Below are 8241 nucleotides of genomic sequence, written 5' to 3'. Positions count from 1 at the left end.
ACTATAATTCGTCAAATTACAATAATATACAAGATCCATCAATCCAAAAGAAAATGATAGTAATTAGCTAGTGGATTAGTTGAGTCATAATAGATGGTGGGCTTTTTTATAAAATACAAAAATTTGGGGTAGTTTTTGAAATTGTAAAAAATCCAACAGTAATATTTTGGGCCAAAAACTGGTCTAGAACTAGTTTTGGGATTTGAAAATTTTGTTTTCAAAATCTGTCAAAACATGGATAAAATCTATAAGCAAACATATTTTGCCAAAAAATTTTTGGAAAAAACTTAGCAAAATCTATGGCCAAACGGTGTCTTAGTATCATCATTTCTTTTAAATTTTTTCAGAGTTACTGGATTCTGCATGGGTGTGATTGATCATACATTTTTTTAAAATAAAAAAGCGTATCTTTTAATAAAAAAATTCTTTTTCTTTTGTATAATTACTTCTCTCAATAGAAATTCTTCTGCATATATATAATAGAGGCCTTGAATTTGCGTGAAACTTAATTTGTCACGCCCCGAACCTGGGCCTGGACGTAACACGACACTCGATGCCTGACTACATGTGACCAAGCGAACCAACTGGCTGGCTGAATCAACATGTGGTATCATAACATACTGAATGCAGAAGATAAACTAACACATGCTAATATACTGAAAGTCTGGATGATATAAATCAAAGTGCGAAAATACTAATACAATTTGGAAACATCTTTGTAGCCAACATTGCTTAACATGAAAAGCTTGTGACTCTGTCTAACTGTTACTCTAGTCTATGAAGCCTCTAATGAAGTACTGAAAACACTGACTGCCGGTAAATACTGAAAGACCGTAAAGTAATGATAATGCCCCGAAAGAACTGGGGATCACCAAACAGCTGGTATGAGAATCCTAGCTGAATCATCAGCCTGTAAATCATTACCTGCATCGTGGAGATGCAGGCCCTGGCAAAAAGGGACGTCAGTACATTTGAATTGCATTGTTATGTAAAGCAACTGAAAGAAAGAATTGTAAATGCTGAAACTGAAACTGAGCTGATAACTGAGAATTGATAATTAATACCGAAATGATAACTATTGAAACAGAAACTGAAACGATAACTGATAGCGGATAACTGATAACTAAAATAATAACTGATAACTGATAACTGAAATGATAACTGATAACTGAACCGATAACTGATAATTGATAACTAAAATGATAACTGATAACTGAACTAATAACTGATAAATGGAAACTGAAATGATAACTGATAACTGAACTGAACGAAGGAAGTAAGGATATGAATACTCCCTCTTCTGAATGATGAACAACCTGTTTATCTGAATAAATAAACTGCGGCCTCAGGCCATATATATATATATATATATATATATATATATGTGTGTGTGTGTGTGTGTGTGTGTGTGTGTGTGTGTGTGTGTGTGCGCACAACTGTGGCCTCGGGCCCAAGTATACGTATACATAACTGCGACCTCAGGTCCAAAATGCATAAAGCATAAACTACGGCCTCAGGCCCAAAGATGCATAAAGCATAAACTGCGGCCTTGGGCCCAAAGATGCATAAAGCATAAACTGCGGCCTCAGGCCCAAATACAGGTGTTCAACATTCAGGAACTGAGAATCAAACTACAATACATGATAGTGAAATACTGAATCACACTGAGTTACATGATACTGGAATATTGGATCACACTGTTACATAATACTAGAATACTGAATAGGACTAGATTGAGACATGTATTCTTGAACTGATTATGAACACTGAAACTTCAACTGTTTATGGCATACTGAGTAATCTATATTAAGACTCGGGGGCATCAAACCCAAGTCTATATTGAATGCGCACTGAGCTCACAACGTTCAGAATGAAAGTGGTGAACGAGTTATGAAGCTAGAGAATAGAAGTTCTACAACTATTCAAGAAACTAGGCTTAACTATATTTCTGAGGCAATTGGTAACATCGTAAAAGAAACGTAGTGTAGGGAGAATCATTAACATTCCCAAACATAGAGAGTTAGCCTCACATACCTTAACTTCCTGCTCTTGAGCATAATACGATATTCGCCAACCCTTTCAACTTTAATCTATATCAATACAAGTCAAAGGGATTCCAAATTAGAAACAATAGTCATGTTTTGGTCACTTAGGCATTTTATCAAACACTCGGTGGCATAAAGCTTCATAGCCCATATTAATAGTGTCTCTACACCCAATAACCCATTCTCCTGCTCCTAGATAAATTCTAAAGTCTCAAATGGTTATAATCAACATTATTCTTTATCACCCATAAGGTAATCAACACCCATAACCAATAATAACCAATCAACAATCCAAACCTATCACCATTCATGCTTTTCTGTCAAACCCATCAACTCATATCTCATGAAATAGAGTCTATAATCATTAATTCAATGATAGAATCAATTAGAGGGTGAAGATATTACCTTTTTCACGTTCAATCTTCTTGAATTCGAGTTCTAGGATTTCTTCTCTCAACAATGGTGTCCCAATCGAATATCTAATGATATGGAGGGTTTACCCATGTTAATAAGATGTTGGAAAATTAAAATTAACTTAGAATCACCATTAGAACTTGCCTTGGGTGGTGGAAGGACCCTTAAGGAGTTAGGTTTTTGATAGTTTTCCTTTCTAGAGCAAGTTTTTATGTTTTGGGACTGTGGGGGACGAAATAAGGCTAAAAAAACGAATTCCCAAGTCGTCCACCGCGTCCCAGTAGGCGCGACCGCGGTACCGACCGCGGTAAATCGCTGGGACACTACCTCACCACCGCGGTCGCGGTAAAAACGCGGCAGGAACGCGGTGGTTACACACTATTCTGTAAAACGGGCATAACTTTTTGCACAGAGCTCCGTTTGGGCTCCACAATATATCGTTGGTAATCTATTTCAATGGCCTACAATTTCATGCTTTGAAATTTCCCAAATTCCTTATAAACTTTCACTAATCCCTGCTGGAAGACAGACCTTCTGCAAACTTAGTCGATTTTGTCAAATCTTATGCACCTCACTTCCCATCTTTGTTTTAAAACAACTATTTTCACTCATAATCATCCCGGTAGGACTTCATATGTCCAAAATATAACCTTACTACTCCTTTAACTCATTCATACCTAATCCAAATGTACGGATGTTACATTATCTCCCCCTTGGGATCATTCGTCCTCGAATGATTGTCTTGACTGTAACTTCTGCTAACTCCGGACCTTAAACGAGTCTGGTGCAAACATGAACTTTTATTAACACTTGCATACTAAACTGAATGAATACATGATTACTGAACTGTTGATATATTGAACTGAACTGCATTGACTGAACAATTATCTGCCATGGATACGTGAATACAGAACTAACATGGATATTCGAATATTGAACTGGCACGAATATTTGAGAATTGAACTAACATCAATATTAGAGTACTAAGCTGGTATGAATATCTAAGTATTGGACTGACATGAGTAGTTGAGTATTGAATTGACTTGAATATCTGAGTATTGAACTGACACGGGTATCTGACTACTGAACTGGCATGAGTATTTGAGTACTCAACTGACATGAGTATTCGAGTACTGAACTGGCATGAGTATCTGAGTACTGAACTGACATGAGTATTTGAATACTGAACTGACATGAGTATCTGAGTACTGAACTGACATGAGTACTTGAGTGCTGGAAACTTGAATGTTATAACATGACACGTGAAATACCGGTTGTACCACCACTAATTCTGGTGGCAACTCCAACTCATAAGCTAATTGACCGATCCTTCGTAAGATTCTATATGGCCTAATATAGTAGGGACTATGCTTTCCCTTCTTCCCAAATTTCATAATGCCTTTCATAGGCGAAACTTTCAGAAACACCCAATCACCAACTTGAACCAACCAATTGGCGATCTACACCTTCTCCATACACAGCCTCGCACGGTGCCATCTTGGTACTGAAATGGTAGGTGTTATTATTAGCAAGGTCAATGAGAGGTATGTGATCATCCCAATTACTTTAACATCAAGGACATATCCTCAACTGTCTAAATAAAATGCTCTGCCTGGCCATAAAGTCTACGACGTTCTTTTTCATGTCGTTCAACCAATAAATCTCCTTGGTCACGATGCATATTTGGGAACCTGGATGGAAAGAATACCTAGAGTTATGGGCTTCTAACATGATCTTCCCTCTTTAAGTCCATCTATGTCTGGGACACACAATCTGTCCTAGTACCTCAAAGTACCATCATCTCCCTCTTATTCAAAAGCCATCGTCTTATACTTGTGAATCTCCTCTTTCAACTACAACATGTAGGGATCATCAAATTGTTTCTCCTTCTCAACGGCTACTAAGGGGGAACAAGTCCTGTTCTAAACAACAACTCCGTCATCTTTAGAGTCCGAGGTCGAACTCCTATCTTGGCTGGTGAACTTCTTTTACCAGAGTTCTCTTATCTACCTCAATCATGAGTTGTACTTCCCACACTTTATCTTCTGAAGAACTTCCTGAAAACACTTATAGAATTGTTGTGAGTTAAGTCTTTAACCAGTACTTCGAAGACTAGAGTCTCGTGCAATGGCACTACCCTTGTGATACATAGTTGGGCATGATTTTATAGCTTTCTGTGATCACTTTATCTTCAATAACTAAACTCGGTGATCATTCTACTCACTTTGTGTTTCTTACACATGCTAGACATAATCCCTGCGGTAATTATACAATTTTCCCTCATTACCGAACTGATTTTCTTTTTCATATCCCATGCTAACTATTCGAGTTTCAATTCTCCATCTGGACTTACTGATGGTTTTCACATCACCCCTTAGACCAAATGTCTTATACTTGCGGATCCTTCTTTTTTTTGTTGGGATTGTAACAACTTTCTTTATCTTCTACAACTCTTTGCACTTTACGTTAATGACGACTCATCTCCCAACTTACCTCTGAGAAATCTTTCTTACTAGGAAAAACTAAATTATTCATTTAACGGAAAGCTAATGATATACAATCTTAATAATTTAACTCTGCTCACACTGTCAATCCTGGAGAAACCACATTACGATAACTCTTAAAGGGTATTCTTCTATAGTTTGCTCTCTCACTGCTAGCTGATTTTTTTTCTACTGCCACTATATATCGGGTTTAACTTAAACTCTTTTGGTTCTAACACATGTTCGGTATTTCAAATTGTCATCCACTCACTAGAGTTATCCTGGCTAAGTGAATCAAATTGTACCTCTACTAGCTCTGCTGAAAGTGCTAATTCACTGTATTAACTCAAAACTTACTTAATATCTTTTCACTAACCACCTGCTAGCATCATATTTTCTTCTCCTGCTTTGAATAACTAAAGTGAAGCATAAGGTTACTCCTAACTTCCCTCATCATCTGACCATATTCTTTTTGCCGCAAACTATCATTCTTTTTTGAACTATGTACATGGATCACACCTAGGGAAATTTCATTTGTCTTAAACAAAATTGGAATATCTAACCCCAAACTTTCTATATAATACAAAATCATATCATACTATAAACGTCCGGGGCAATCCTTTAGTCACATAACCCAAGAGGGAATTGCCATATCTTTTATCTTACATCAATAGCTGCTTCTTATAGTAACTTACTAACGTGGTACTTCTAGTTCTGATTTGAATAAATCTAAACAACTTAAAATCATTCCCTGAAATTCATTATTGGTTGCTCTTGGTTTTCATTGCATACATCATATCTCCTAGTCATTTGCATGAGTTGTACGAAATCACATCTTTGGTAATAACAAACGTCTTTGACTCCTAGGTATTTTACACTTAGTCTCCTCTCTGTCCAAAACTATAGTGACCATTATTAGGGTCTGACATCTGAATAATCATCATCCAACTTGTGGCTCCATTTCCAAAAATTAAAAGAAATTGTTCCCCGAGGTAAAACACATATGATTACCATACATAAACTTATCCTTCAGAGTATACCATCATTTAATAAATCACTTACTGCACTATCCGGCGATTCTTGGGTCTTAATCCGGACCTACAATTTGCGAAGTTTTTGCTATAATCACTGTTACTTATATTTTCTTTTAGCACCCATAGGCATCACTGTATACTCACCAATCGTAAGAATTTTGATACACTGAAAATTGGAGATCTGGTAACTGAATAACTAATAACTGGCATACTGAATAACCATAAACATGCTAACTAAAAGATTGTATAACTGGTAGTTGAGTAAAACTGATAATCATAAGACATGATAACTGCTTTTGTACTTTCTGATAAAGTTATGCTCTAATCTGTACTACTATCCATTGCATCCCACTTTTAACATCCTCTAAAGTCTCATATATACCAACCTGTACTCCATGATTATACCTGAATGGGCAATTATCCTCTCTAGGACCTTACATTTCTCCTGCGCGTCGCTTGGGCATCCAATACGTTTGGAATTCGATAGGAAGAGAAGGTTACCTTTTGCTATAAGCTTCATGGCACGATCTAGAGTAGACAGAAGTGAGACAATCCTGGATATCATGGTAGTTAACCGTTTATATGAGTGGCCGGCACACACATATAAAGGAAACTCCACTAGACACGGCTTTATAGACTCCCTAGGACACTTGAACCTAGTGCTCTGATACCAAGCTTTGTCACGCCCCGAACCTGGGCCTGGACGTAACACGGCACTTGGTGCCTGACTACATGTGATCGAGCGAACCAACTGGCTGGCTGAATCAACATGTGGTATCATAACATACTGAATGCAGAAGATAAACTAACACATGCTGATATACTGAAAGTCTGGATGATATAAATCAAAGTGCGGAAATACTAATATAATTCTGAAACATCTTTGTAGCCAACATTGCTTAGCATGAAAAGCTTGTGACTCTGTCTAACTGTTACTCTAGTCTATGAAGCCTCTAATGAAGCACTGAAAACACTGACCGCCTGTAAATACTGAAAGACCGTAAAGTAATGATAATGCCCCGAAAGAACTGGGGATCACCAAACAGCTGGTACGAGAATCCTAGCGCTCTAAATTATCAACCTGTAAATCATTACCTGCATCGTAAGATGCAGGCCCCGGGCAAAAAGGGACTTCAGTACATTTGAATTGCACTGGTATGTAAAGCAACTAAAAGAAAGAATTGTAAATGCTGAAACTGAAACTGAGTTGATAACTGAGAATTGATAATTGATACTGAAATGATAACTGTTGAAACAGAAACTGAAACGATAACTGATAGCGGATAACTGATAACTAAAATAATAACTGATAACTGATAACTGAAATGATAACTGAAAACTGAAATGATAACTGAACCGATAACTGATAATTGATAACTAAAATGATAACTGATAACTGAACTGAACGAAGGAAGTAAGGATACGAATACTATGGGTGTGCATTCGAATCGGTTTATCGATAAATCGAATCGATTATTTGTTATCGGTTTATCGATATCGGTTTATCGATTTATCGATTTCGATTTCGATTTCGAAATTTTCCTTATCGAGTTATCGATTTCGATTTCGATTTTGTCCTCTTCGGTTTATCGGTTTATCGATAAACCGATAAGAAATACTAAAAAAATTAATTTTTTTAAATTTTTTTAATATTTTTTTTACCTTTATTCTATAATACCCTTTCCTTTACCCTAAGTCCCTAACCCTATTATTTCATCTACCACATTTAAGGAATGATCATACTTAAAGCTCAAGGGAAATGAAGTTCAAATTAATGGAAAATAGAATTAGCCGTAATGATGTATTTTTTTTATACCGTTGGAGTGTTGGTGGCATACATTTGATCCCTTACTTTAGTTTCGTTGCATGTGCTTGTTGACACAATTTTTATGTTATAAACGGTGTTCGTCTTATTTTAGCTTCTTTTGGTCCATATTAGTTAGGCGTGTTTATAGCGATATACTTTCCGTGGAATCCCGCAAATTTTCTTATTGGTGTAATCGATAACCGAATCGATAAGCCCCAAAAATCGATAAATCGAAATCGAAAAAATTAAAACCTTATTGAAACGATAACGATAAGCATATGTACAAATCGATAATCGATAAGTAATTATCGATAAGGGTCAAAATCGAATCGATAAATCGAATGCACACCCCTAACGAATACTCCCTCTTCTGAATGATGAACAACCTGCGGCCTCAGGCCATATATACATATATATACATATATATATATATATATATATATATATATATATATATA

This window comes from Nicotiana attenuata, chromosome 7 (genome assembly GCF_001879085.1).
Source record: "Nicotiana attenuata strain UT chromosome 7, NIATTr2, whole genome shotgun sequence".
Taxonomy (NCBI): domain Eukaryota; kingdom Viridiplantae; phylum Streptophyta; class Magnoliopsida; order Solanales; family Solanaceae; genus Nicotiana; species Nicotiana attenuata.
The sequence above is the reverse complement of the archived record's forward strand: the minus strand, read 5'-3'. Positions refer to the sequence as shown.